Source organism: Leopardus geoffroyi, chromosome B4 (assembly GCF_018350155.1).
Source record: "Leopardus geoffroyi isolate Oge1 chromosome B4, O.geoffroyi_Oge1_pat1.0, whole genome shotgun sequence".
Taxonomy (NCBI): Eukaryota; Metazoa; Chordata; class Mammalia; order Carnivora; family Felidae; genus Leopardus; species Leopardus geoffroyi.
The window spans coordinates 101894480-101908149 of NC_059341.1; the positions used below are offsets into that span (position 1 = coordinate 101894480).

General features: G+C 37.4%; 1 protein-coding gene across 10 annotated transcripts in view; it reads left to right on the forward strand.

Annotated features, from left to right (window-relative positions):
* Window positions 1–13670, forward strand: part of NAV3 (neuron navigator 3) — an 832957-nt gene that overhangs the window by 505979 nt on the left and 313308 nt on the right. The window lies entirely within an intron of this gene.

Below are 13670 nucleotides of genomic sequence, written 5' to 3' on the forward strand. Positions count from 1 at the left end.
ATAAGGAAAAATCCTATAACCACAACAAATCATGTTTCAAGGCTACATTAAGTATCTGCAGACCTTTGAAAGTAAGGACATTTAGAGCTAAGGTTAAAGCAGTTATAGACCATTTCTTCACAATTCAGTGTTTATTTTGTTTTAAATAATAGATCTATTAAACCATAAGAACAGGAAACAAAAATCATTTAAAAGAGTCCTGTGGGACAATCAAGTTAATAGCAACAGATCTCCAAACACACTCACTCATTCTCTCTCTCTCTGTGTGTGTATATATATGTGTGTGTATATATATATGTGTGTGTGTATATATATGTGTGTGTGTGTGTATATATATATATATATATATACACATATATACATATTTCATTTTTTTATGTATATGAAAAAGATGCCTTTATGTATGTGTATAAGATGCCTCTTATAGCAGAGCCTATAATATAAATGGGACAGGACTGACACATCTTTGGTACATCTTAGAAGATATGTAAACAGAAATATTTATTTAAATACCATGATCAGGGCATCTCTAATTTGATTTGTGCTTTCATCCTGCTACAGCTCCTTCATGTACCCCTTATTTATATCTTCTTTTCTTTCCATTTTCAGACCTTTACTGAAGGACTGGCAAGTTATAGTATTTCTTCTATCCTTTTCAGTTACTCATCTTCTCAGAAGTAGGGCCCAATGCATCAAAGTAGGTTTCCAAACTCATCAAAGATGTAATGAGTTGTAATTTCTGAGATGGCCAAGAGAACACAGATTATATAAATTCTGTGGCTAATCTGAATCGAAGCAGACTCCTCTCAGAAATACATTCCAACACCGTCTCGGCTCACCTCCTGAGCAACCCTTTCCTTTCGGAAGTCCCCACCACCCATCCAGTGTATATCATGTTACCCTTTTAAAATTTCCTTCACAGTAGGTATTTCAGTCTATAATTCTCTTATTCATTTTGTTGAAGAATGTATGTACTATGAGGGGGAGAGGCCTTCCCTGTCCTATTCTTTTCCAACCCTGGCCCCTTTATGTCCTAAGTAGTGTCTTGCACAAAGCCGGTGCTCAATAATTTCCAATAAATAATAAATGAAGGAATATATGAATGAGCTAACCCAGGAGTAACCCAATCAAGGTTCAGAGCACTTATTACTCTCCGTGATTAGCGTTGCTGGCATCAGGCATATTTTATGATTTATTTTAATTTATAATGGACACGAAATGTCTCATAATAAGACCTATGAGAAGGGTATTTGTATTGTTTACATATGATGAATTTAGATGAAATGTGAATCGTTGGTGAGGAAATCTAGAATATGTTTATTTACATTAGCCTCTTGTGTAAAAATATGATTAAATGATAAGTTATTCACTCAGCAGTTCAAAACTCTTTTGTAGTTAACATGAATGAGTCTGTATGTTTTTATCCTATTTTGCTTTTGTGTGAAAGGAAAATCTGATATGTGAGACATTTCCAATGAATAAGAAAGAATAGATGTTTCCCTTTACCCTCATGATGTCTGTGTGACCACTGAATATTTCAAGTCCTTTTCCAACAGGCATAATGGAACTTGTTTTTGTTTTCTAATCTTCTATTATTACCAATATCTTTTACAAGGGAGAATTTGCACTTTGGAATTATGACTGTCTTTGAAGTATATCTGAGATGTGCTCGTTGGTTAATGTTTGATCCTTAAAATCTATTTGGTTACTGCTCTTGGTGGTAGTAATAAAAATTGTGTTCTGTTTAAATTTGTTATGTATTAAAATTTAAGAAAATAATGTTCAATAATAATATTTAGGAATGTTTATAAGTTGTAAGATAAATTATTTTTTTAAACTTTAAAAATGTTTATTTGTTTTAGAGAGAGACAGAGTGAGAGTGGGGGTGGGGCAGAGAGAGAGGGAGACATAGAATCAGAAGCAGGCTCTAGGCTGTCAGTGCAGATCCCAGTGCGGAACTTGAACCCGTGAGATGTGAGATCATGACTTGAGCCAAAGTCGGTTGCTCAACCGACTGAGCCACCCAGGCACACCAGATAAATTATTTAACAAAAACAAGTGAACAAAACTTCTGCTCTATAACTTCCTACAATATATAAACAACTGTTCTCTTCCATATGCATATTTTTTGTCACTCTAATCTGTTTGCTTAGCGACCACTACCTACTTCTCCCTTTTTCCTAAGTTTTGATGTCTCTTAACTTGTGTATAATATAGGTGATCAATGTTTGCCTTTATAAATGCATAAAAAGACAACACGCTGCTCTTAGGGATGTTGCTCATTGACCTCACATTATACAAGTTTGTCAGCCTACCACTAAAACAATATGTGATAACATTTCTTCTATTATTGTTTACTAAATGGATTTTATATAATGTAACAAAGTTCTGAGCATATGGTTTGAAGGCAGAAAAAGCAAAAATCTATATCCATAAGAAGAAGAATTTTTGAATGTAGTGAATTGAAATTGAACAAATGAGGCTTAAGTTTCAATTAGTCTGGGTTTGAGCATTCATACAATGATACCAGATGCAAGAAAGGAGTCTTTTTATAGACCTTGGTACAGTAGGAATGAGTTAGCTTCAGTGGCTACTGGCTCATGCAAATTCCACAGGCCTCCTGGTCTATGCAGCCACAGGGGAACTTTGATTTGAATCAGAGAAGGAAGATGATCCAGCAACCACAGGATGCTGAAACAAACATTTTTTTTTTATCCCACATCAAGACCAATAACTAAGATTTTATACAGTTTTAATTACTATCATAGAAAAACGTTGAGAAGTGACTTGAGATAGTTTTACTATGCTGGTTAGTTACAAAAAGTTTGCCTTTTTTTTTAAAGAAGAGAGTACTTTAAAAAATTTTTTTTCATGTTTATTTGTTTTGAGAGAGTACTTGGGTATACACGTGTGCACAAGTGGGGTAGGGGCAGAGAGCGAGAGTGAGCGAATCTCAAGCTGTCTGCGTGCTGTCAGCACAGATCCCGAGGTAGGGCTCGACCTCACAAACCATGAGATTATGACTTGAGCCAAAATCAAAAGTTAGATGCTTAACCACTGAGCCATCCAGGCGCCTCAAGAAATTTGCCTTTTGATTAGAATTTAAAATCTTGTAAGTTTGAGGCATAAATGATATATCAGTACTGTATATTCCTGAATAACTTAGGAATAACTCCTGTAATAGTTTTAAATGGAAAGAAATTCTCTTTATATCCAATCCATGCTTTGGTTTATAGCTAAATTATTCCATCGAGTAACCAGAAACATCCACCCCCAATGAAGATAAATTGTGGAAAACCTCTCACCTATACTTAGCTTCCTTTTCAATGTAACCAAATAGAACTATGAAAAGATGAACTTTTTCTTTAGAACATGCAAATAACTTGGTGTAAATTAAACTCAGTAACGTGACAGTCAAAGCAAGTAATAACTTTAACAGTTTAAAAGATAGCCAACATTTAGAAATGACAAATGCAAATATTGAAGGTGGAGATGGATGAAATCCAAGATAGTATAATTATTCTTTGTTCTGCTGGACCATTGTATTTATTACATGTTGGTTCCCATTAATCTTTTCTCTAAAAGTGTGTCTGGCATATCTAAGCTGAAAAACATACACAGGGCTTAAGTCATGTTAAAAATATGTAGAAGTTGCTATTAAAAAACAGGTTAGTACATAAGGTCCTACAGTTATTTAAACTAAGTGAAATCAGCATATAGTTGAACCTGATGGTTACAAGGAGGTGAGTGTTGAATGGCCCTTGAAAGTAATGAATAGATGGATGTGAGGAAAGGAGTGAAACAGATGTGCTTTTAAATAGGATCAGACATGTGGAATATTCTAGAGTATAAGAATAAAATGTGACCGTTTCCAAGCCTGGTAGCAGGCCATTCCTAGAGCTGTGACACTAAACCCTTGAGCAGATCCAATGGTGTAATGAACACTAAAGCAATTAGTTAGAGTAACTAGTATAGCAAAACAGAACAAAACACCAAACATTTTTTTAATGACAATAGAGTAGATGTTAAGGTACTATTGTGAGCCCACTTCTTAGGCCAAAAACAGTGTAAAAGGTATGTAGTCTGCAATTTTGCACTAAGCTGACCTAGTAGATTGCAGGGTGCTAAGGCCACTCAAGTACGGACGTGTGTCGGTGAGACACTGGAGAAGATTACAGTGGAGTCTATTCACACCAGATACCATCCTTCATCTCAGCCAGACCCTGCATTGTGGATTCATCAGTTCGATGGTAACCAAAGTTTGAGTCATTTTCTTTTAGGCTTCAAACTTTGCAGAGAGCTGTTAAAATTAGGAAGAATTGGAGGAGAATAAACAGCATGCTGAGATCACTGAATTATAATGAGAGAAACAGAGCCAGGGGAGGCATTCCTCTGGACTAAATATAGGTCTTCCTAAAAATTTCAACTCTTGGATGAATCCTCGTCAATTAAATAATTGTATGAATGCTTTAACATCACTGTGTGAAAACTACCCTTGCAGGTCAGTACAAGCCATTTAAAGTGATCATTTAAGAAGAGAGGGAATGTTCTTCTCTATTAGCTGAGAATGTGGAATACTAATTAATATGGGGGAAATGAGGTCAAGCGGGAAGAAGCTGGGCTTTGGACAGGGATGACTGAACCAGGGTTGCCCCTTATCAGCCCTGTGACCTCGGGCAAATTGCCTAACCTCTATAAGCATCAGTTCCCTAGCTGTTATAGGATTCCATTAAATAACGATATTAAGTTCTTGACATATAGTACGTAAATACCCTATTTGGGGCCATAAATATCAAGTAGAAACAATATTGTATTGAAAAACATGTTATGGTGGTGATGTTTCTGGTGAAACTAATCATCCAATGTAATGACAGTTTATATTCATGATCATTTACTAAGTAAATGAAAATTTGTCTTATTAGATGTGATCCTGGTCACGTGTGCCATTTTGAACATAGTATGCCCCCACTTCTTTCCTCATGATTTTTGGAAGTGCCATTATTATTTGGAGATTTCATCCCTTGCTTTTGACTTGGTTAACTCTAAGTCATTTTCAGATTTTAGTTCAGACTTTACTTCCTCAGGGCCAACTTCCATGACCACCTGCCTCCACCCTCCAAATCCAAATCAGTTTCCTTTGCTTTGTACTCTCTTTTGATATCATGTTCTTTTCATTCAGAGTCCTTATCTCGTTTTCTTAAATTTTGTTTCATTTCTATTTGGTTTACATACAGTATAATATTAGTTTCAGGTGTACAAGTTAGTGATTCAACACTTACGTACAACACCTGGTGCGCATCAGAAGTGTACTCCTTAATCTCTAGCGCCTATTTCACCCATCCCCCCATTCACCTCCCCACTGGTAACCATCAGTTTGTTCTCTATTGTTAACAGTCTGTTTCTTGGTTTATCTCTCTTTTTCCCCCGTGATTGTTTTATTTCTTAAATTCCACATATGAGTGAAATGATACTGTATTTGTCTTTCTCTGACTGACTTATTTTGCTTACCATGATACTCTCTAGCTCCACCCATGTCATTGCAACAATCTTTAATAACATACTGATTATAATTATTTGTTGAATATCTTTTTTTCACACTAGGCCGGATGCTTTATGGGTGCAAAATTTGTGATTTTTTTGCCCAAAAATATATTTCCAGTGTTTAATGCATACTAGACATACAATGTGATGAATGCATTAATGCATGATGTGTGCCTTCAATTCTATTTTGCGTATCATTTTTGTAATGGATATAAAATAACTAAATACACATATAGTCTTGTTACCCACTTCAAAGTTTATGTCCATGACAATTTACTAATAAAATATACAAATATGTACTGAAAAATAATATATATAAATAGTATATATAAAAACTTCTAATAGTCATCACATCTGTGTACTTTTCAGGAAAGAATATATAGAGGTAAAGTTTATATATTTTAGCTGATCAAATAAGTCAAAATAAAGCCTAGAAAATATTTTTAAAGGAAATTTCTACCAAAAATTTTCTAGAAAACAATTAGCTCCTTATTTGTGAGACATTAGGAATCAGAAATAGGGAGAAATATTGGGACTGAAAGTGAGATTTTTAACATTTTTAACAAGTCAGTAAGTTCATCATGGTGCTTCTGTTACTGATGCCACAGAACATGTGGACAGGGAGTGTATCACACACTGGGGAACGAAAAGGAAGGGAGCAGACTGGAAAAAAATAACCAGTGTTTAAAAAGAGTTGAGAAGAGAAAGCCAGACAGTGGCAGACCTGGCAAGAAGAAGCTAATCCATGAGGATCTAACAAACCAAGCAAGGAAGAGGGTTTAAATTAAATTCTGAAAACAACAGTCATTTTTCATAAAATTCAAGTACATTGATCATTTTTACTTAGAACCAAGGTGAAAGCCTATGTAAACATGGCTTCCTTTTCAACATTTTCACATTGCTTCTGGATTCTGTCCTATCCTTAGGGTTTTCTGGGGAAAACGGGGATAAAAAAAAATTGCACACCTGTGCATGGGCATGCCCACATGTGCACCAAACGGATGTGAGAAAGATGAAATAATCTAGCTGCAAAAGCAAGTGGTCCATGCTAGAGGTCCATTTATGGTAGTTTCAGCTCTTGAACCTAAGCATTTACGAGGGTATTGGAAGTGTATATGCCCAGCTTCACTAAACCTTAATAGCTTGTAGTCCATTTAAGTATGTGAAATACATTTCAATACAGATCTAAGCAGATAGAATTTTATATAAGAAATAACATTTATAAATCAGCATGCAAGAGGAGAATCAACTCTAGAAAAATTACTTTTGAGATTTTCCTAAATTGAAGGATAGCACACATGATAGTTTTGTGTACTGTATTTGCTTGCAGTTTATTGATCACGTTTTTTCTCTAGAATGGGAACAGATTGCCATTTCTTTAACTGAATATGAAATAAGGTAAGCCTGTGTTTGAGATCAGCTAATAAGGAAAAAAGGAGTCCTACGTGTTGCTGCCTAACTACAGTGGAATATATGTTAACTTTACCTGTATTATAACTGTAGTGTACGTGCTAAACTTCGGAAAAACAAAAAGATTTAGAGAATGAAGAGACCATTGAGTCTGAAAAATGACTGTTGTTTTCAGAATTTAATTTAAACCCTCTTCCTTGCTTGGTTTGTTAGATCCTCATTGAGTTAGTGGAAATGCAAACGTGAGAGCTGAGAGAGAACCTTGAAATGTTAGTTGTTTGGGGAAAGAACAGAGGCCTGCGACAGAGGCCTCAGGTACTGAAAAGCCGTGGTTGAAGATTCTAGGACCCCAGGCCAAGTTCTGGGATAAAATCATTAGTTCATGACATTCCTGCTGAACAAGAAAATGTATAATAGAGGCACAGATACTGAGAAAAGTCAATTGAAACATTTCATTTGTTTCCAGCTGAGGCCTTGGCCACTTGCATCTTAGATAATGTTTGCTAAGATTTTAGTATGTCTCCTTTATATGTTTTGAAACTTCTAGAACCCTCTAAATAATGTAATTATGGCTCTGGTTTAATCAATATGGAGTTGATTTTTATATCATGTTTTTAATTCTCCTATTGTGTCGAGTAAGTATAATGTATGCTCATTTCAAAGAATTTGAAAAGTATGGAAGAGGGGCGCCTGGGTGGCGCAGTCGGTTGAGCGTCCGACTTCAGCCAGGTCACGATCTCGCGGTCCGTGAGTTCCAGCCCCGCGTCGGGCTCTGGGCTGATGGCTGGGAGCCTGGAGCCTGTTTCCGATTCTGTGTCTCCCTCTCTCTCTGCCCCTCCCCCCGTTCATGCTCTGTCTCTCTCTGTCCCAAAAATAAATAAAACGTTGAAAAAAAAGAAAACTATGGAAGAAAGTTTAAAAGGCCTGTAACCTCACTTATCAGATACTAATCTGTTTTAACATATTAGTGTATTTTCAGTTTTAATATCTATGAAGATATATATCTTGTATATATCTTATAATATCCTTTAATATTCCTTAAATGTTTCTGCATATCCATTCATATTTTGAGGAACTTGATTTTAAATGATTGAAAGTGTTTCTTCCATAGATCTGTTAAAATTTATTTCATTAGATGGTTATTATTTAACATTTCTATTATATGTAATTTTTGCTTACAACTTTGTATAATGTCTTAGTAAAGAACCATTGTGGATTTTTTTTCCTTTACGGTAACTATCTAGAAGAGCCACACCGTGTTAACATTTTTAAACATATAAATTACATTGTATTATATTATAGTATATTAGATCATACTGTATTATGTGAAATTTCTCTCTATTGTATCAATTTGTTCTTTCAGTAAAAATGTGTAAGAGTGTTCATTTCTTTATAGCCTAGTCAATACTAGGTGTTAACATTACTTCTAAGTTTTGCAAATGGGATGGGTAGATTTTAAAAACACGTAAATTTACTTGCATTGTTTTAGTTCCTAGTGAATGCTTCTTTGTGTCTAAGATAGAAACTTAGGGATCTTCCAGAATGGCTTCATACTATAATTATAATTTGGGAGCTACTCTGAAGCAAGTTACACTAACCTGTGAGGCTTTAGATGTATGATCTATAAAATGAGGCTAATATTAGTAGCCTATCGTACTATATTATTATAATGAGTAAAGTATACATTCGGAGGTACCTGGCCCAGTAAATGATTATTTCATTCTTACCCTCTATCAATTTTGTTGCTCTGTTTGGAGTTAATAGCTTCCATGAAAAAAGACAAAAATAGGGGTGCCTGGGTGGTTCAGTTGGTTAAGTGTCTGACTGTTGATTTCAGTTCGGGTCGTGATCTCATGGCTCCTGAGTTTCAGCACCACGTGCTCAGCATTTATGGTGCAGAGCCTGCTTGGGATTCTTTCTCTTTCCCTCTTTTTCTACCCACCCCTCGCCCTTGCTCTCTCTGTTTCAAAGTAATGAATAAACTTAAAAATAATTTAAAAATGGCAAAAATATGTGTAGAGAAAATTAACCAAAGTGACACAACAAATTTATATTTCATTATAGGAAAAACACATTTATTTTAACTTTATAAATAGTAGTTGTTTCACAAGAGTAAGGGTTTTTGTTTTTGTGTGGCAAGATTTTAGCTGCCTTCAATAGAGGTAAAAGGGAGCTCTTTGTGGTTGTTTGTTTTTATATAGAGGAAGACATTATAAAGTATATTTTCTCCAAAAACATTTTTTTGGAGATCCCCTTCACCTTTAAACTGCCAAAAGGTTATAAACATTAGAATTGCTATTCTTGAACATTCCATACATAGTCACCTCTGGACCTTTGGACTGATTATGTCTGGACCTTTGGACTTAAGTGTCTTGCCCACAGGGTGCCTGGGTGGCTTAGTCGGTTAAGCATCTGACTTTGGCTCAGGTCATGATCTCCTGCTTTGTGAGTTCTAGCTGTCGAGCTCTGTGCTGACAGCTCAGAGACTGGAGCCTGCTTTGGATTCTGTGTCTTCCTCTCTCTCCACCCCTCCCCTGCTCACACTCTATCTTTCTTTCAAAAATAAACATTACAAAATTTAAAAAAATTAATAAAATGTCTTGCCCTTAGCTGTTTACAAGGTTCATTCCTTTATTTTATACAGTTTTCTGTACATTTATTTATTTAATTTATTAATTAATTAATTATTTATTTAATTTATTTATTTTATACAGGTTTCTGCTCAAATGGCATTTTTTCTAAAAGATCTTCTCTGAGTATACTTCTGAAAAGAACATCTTATCACTCTTCAACTCATTATCCTACTTTATTGTTCTTCATAGCACTTATAAATACATTAAAATTATCAATTAATTTTCCAATTACAACGTTAGTTCTGTGACAGCAAGGAGTTTGTTTCATTCACTGTTGTGTTCTCAGTGCCTAAAACATTGGCTGGCATAGAGAACATGCACAATAGATGTTTATTAAATGAATCTATGAATAAATGAATAAATTGAATCTAGTAAAAATGAATAAAACAGGTATCATTTGATTATCTAAATAGATACTATTTTATTATATTCCTGCTCATAGGAGTTATATATTTTATTGACTGGAAATATTTAGGCTGTGTGCAAATTACATGCTAGTTAATACATTTCAAACACATTATTAATGAGTGGTCCACAGTGTGCTTTTATGTCTCCATTTATAGTCTTGTCCAAATCCATTATTAATAAGTGGCCTACAATATTCTTCTGCCTCTATTTGTGTGTTCCTGTATCGATAAGCAATACTTACAGCAATCCATATGATTTCCTCTTTGCCTTCATAATCTTTTTAGAAAAATATGGCGTATTGAGGATGCAACTTGGCATTTCAGGTTTTAGTCTTTTTCCAGGACATAATGGCACCACGTTCTGTTATTGGCCTTCTTCCCATCAAATTCTAAAAGAAATAATGTAGGTATGAAAACAAATATGGAAATATAATTGGTTTATGGTTCTATCATTATTTTATAGTCATTGTTTTATATGTTATATAATTTTTTTTTTTACACTTTATTTATTTTTGAGAGACAGGGAGAGACAGCGTGAGCAGGGGAGGGGCAGAGAGAGAGGAAGACACAGAATCAGAAGCAGGCTCCAGGCTCCACACTGTCAGCACAGAGCCTGATGCGGGGCTCAAACCCACGAACCGTGAGATCATGACCTGAGCCGAAGTCAGACACTTAACTGACTGAGCCACTCAGGCGCCCCCCCCCCCCCTTTTATTTTTCTAAATTTTTAATGTTTTATTTTATTTTATTTTTGAGACAGAGACAGAGCATGAGTGGGGGAGGGGCAGAGAGAGAGGGAGACATAGAATCTGAAGCAAGTTCCAGGCTCTGAGCTGTCAGCACAGAGCCCCACGCGGGACTTGAACTCACGGATGGTGAGATCACGACCTGAGCTGAAGTCCTATGCTTAACCGACTGAGCCACCCCAGCGCCCCATATATTATATAATTTTACTGTGTCACAAATGGTTTCATAGTCAATTGTTTTGGATACAAAAGTTATACTAGTTCACCAAAGTTGAAGTTGGACCTTCCTACCATATGTTATGATTATGCAGATTGGCCATTACCCTTCTCCGTCTTTAACACTGATGGAATAGAGGAAAGCTAATGGGAAATAAATAATCCATATAGCTCTAATTTAAAGACCACTCAGAGCCCTCATGGTAGTCAGGGCAGGAAGATGGGAAAGTGGGATCAACATGATAATAATTTGAATTTATTCATGAAAGAGATGAATGGCCTGTTTCATGAGGAATGAGTTATTTTTTATTAGTGTGCCTTTAACCAAATTGAAGAGTTGTTCATGGTTTTCAATAATGCATACACACATGCATTTAACTTAGTTGGAAACTGTCACGAAGTATGATGAATCTATTTGTAACATCATTTAAATATAAAGAGGAAGATAATTTTCCATTAGCAGAAACTATTAAAGACTAAAGAAAAAAATCATAGTTAAAAGCGAATATGTTTTTAACTGCATTTCCTGTGATCAAATTTAAGAAATACTGATTATTTGGGGCACCTGAGTTGTTCAGTCAGTTGAGCATCCGACTTTGGCTTGGGTCATGATCTCCTGGTCCTTGAGTTCCAGCCCCACGTCGGGCTCTGTGCTGACAGCTCAGAGCCTGGAGCCTGCTTCGGATTCTGTGTCTCCCTCTGTCTCTGCCCCTCCCCTGCTCACACTCTGACTCTCTCTCAAAAATAAATAAAGATTAAAAAATTAAAAAAATGGGCGCCTGGGTGGCTCAGTCAGTTGGGCGTCCGACTTTAGCTCAGGTCACGATCTCACGGTTGGTGAGTTCGAGCCCCTTGTCCGGCTCTGTGCTGACAGCTCAGAGCCTGGAGCCTATTTCAGATTCTGTGTCTCCCTCTCTCTCTGCCCCTCCCCCGCTCATGCTCTGTCTCGTTCATTCTCAAAAATGAGTAAATGTTAAAAATTTTTTTTAAAAATTAAAAAAAAGAAATATTGATGATTTATAAGTCATTTTTTGACTCTTGGGTTAGTGTAAAAGTTAATATGGTGAACCAGTTTGTCAAGGCTTGTCCGAACAGTAGGTTTTGGCTGCTTACTTTTTTTTTCCTGCTTTATGTGTTTCTGATGAAAAGTCCTTTTTCTTCCTTCAGTTCTCCATGAAAATGATCATGAATTCTCTGTGCATTTTGAAAGATAAGAGAAATCATCCTCTGTGTCCATCATGACCGTGCTTGAGAATTGTCTTAATTTGGTACTTTGGGAAGATGGAGGAGGACCCTGAGTTCAACTCGCCCCTGGATACAATTAGGTGACACTCACATCAGTGTAAATAACCCAGAAATCGACCGGAAGACTGGAAGAACAGAGTCTCTATAGCTAACTGAGAAAAGAGCCCACAGTAAAGAGGGTAGGAAGGGCAGATATACGTTTGGAAACTGAATTGACCCATGGGACTGTCCATGGGATGGAGGGATGTCAGGGGTGCTGAGAGGGCGTGAAAACAGACCCTCAACACCAGGCACAGGGAATCCACATGGGGAAGACAAATCCCCATAACATTTGGCTTTGAAAACCAGACAGGCCAAATTTTCTGAGTTCATATAATCAGCAGGGCTTAATACCAAAAGTGGAACTTTAAAAATCAGCAGGCTGGTCTCAGGAGAGCTGGGAGGGCAAAAGGAAACCGATTCCTCATCCTTAAAGAGACACCACAACAAACAGCCCACAAAGACACAGCATAGAAGTAGCCGTTTGAAAGTGCCTGGAGTATATGGGAGGGAGACTTTTTTTTTTTTTTTTTTACTAATCTCAAAGTGTTCGTTAGGAAGGGCAGAAATCCTTGGGAGACTTCTCTTGGAACAAGGAAGCTGGCTGGTGCATTTCCTTGCCTGCCTCCCAGCCTAGACACGCAGACACATACAGAAACCAGTATCATACCACATTCCCCACTTAAGTTGTTAACAGCACACTCTCCCCCTATGTTCTTCTGCAGAGATACCTCTTTCAGCCAGGCCTTAGCTCCAGATCCCCTCCCACAGCAGACCCAAGCAAACCTTGCCAAAAATGTGTACCATATTCCCTCATGCTTCTGTGGATCTGCCTCATCCAACTCAGGCCACCTTGGTCTCCAGGGAAAGCAGGTCCCCTCCTGCAGTGTACCTGCATGGACTTTGCTGGGACTATGCCCTGCCCCCACGTTCTCCTGCAGACCTGCCCCCCTCCAGTATGCCCTTGGCCAAAGCCCATCCAAAGCTGAGCCTCAAGCCTGGTGGTGTGCAGTCAGCCCCAGCAGGGGCCAACATCATTCCAAAGTGATCCTGTCTCAGGAAGAGGGGAAAATAATCACACACACCAGTCTGTCTGGGCCCCAGCACAGGATTGGGGGCCAGATGTCTGGTCTGACTGCAGGCCCCACCCACCAGCTAAAGTTTCTCAGGGGAAGTTCCCCTGCAGTTCAGAGCCACCACGTCTCTGGCAAACACCTGATCTGACTCAACTTAAACCCAACGTGGCCCCAGACTGGCTCACTAACAACCCAGCGACCAAACCCTGCCCACAACAGGGAAAGAGAACCACTGCAGACAAATGGACTGAAGGCAAAAGTATCTCAGCCACAACAGGAGGACTCACACAACCCACATGGGAGACACCCTGAAGTGTCAGGTTCTAGTGAACAGGGGACAATGCACTGCAGGGCATC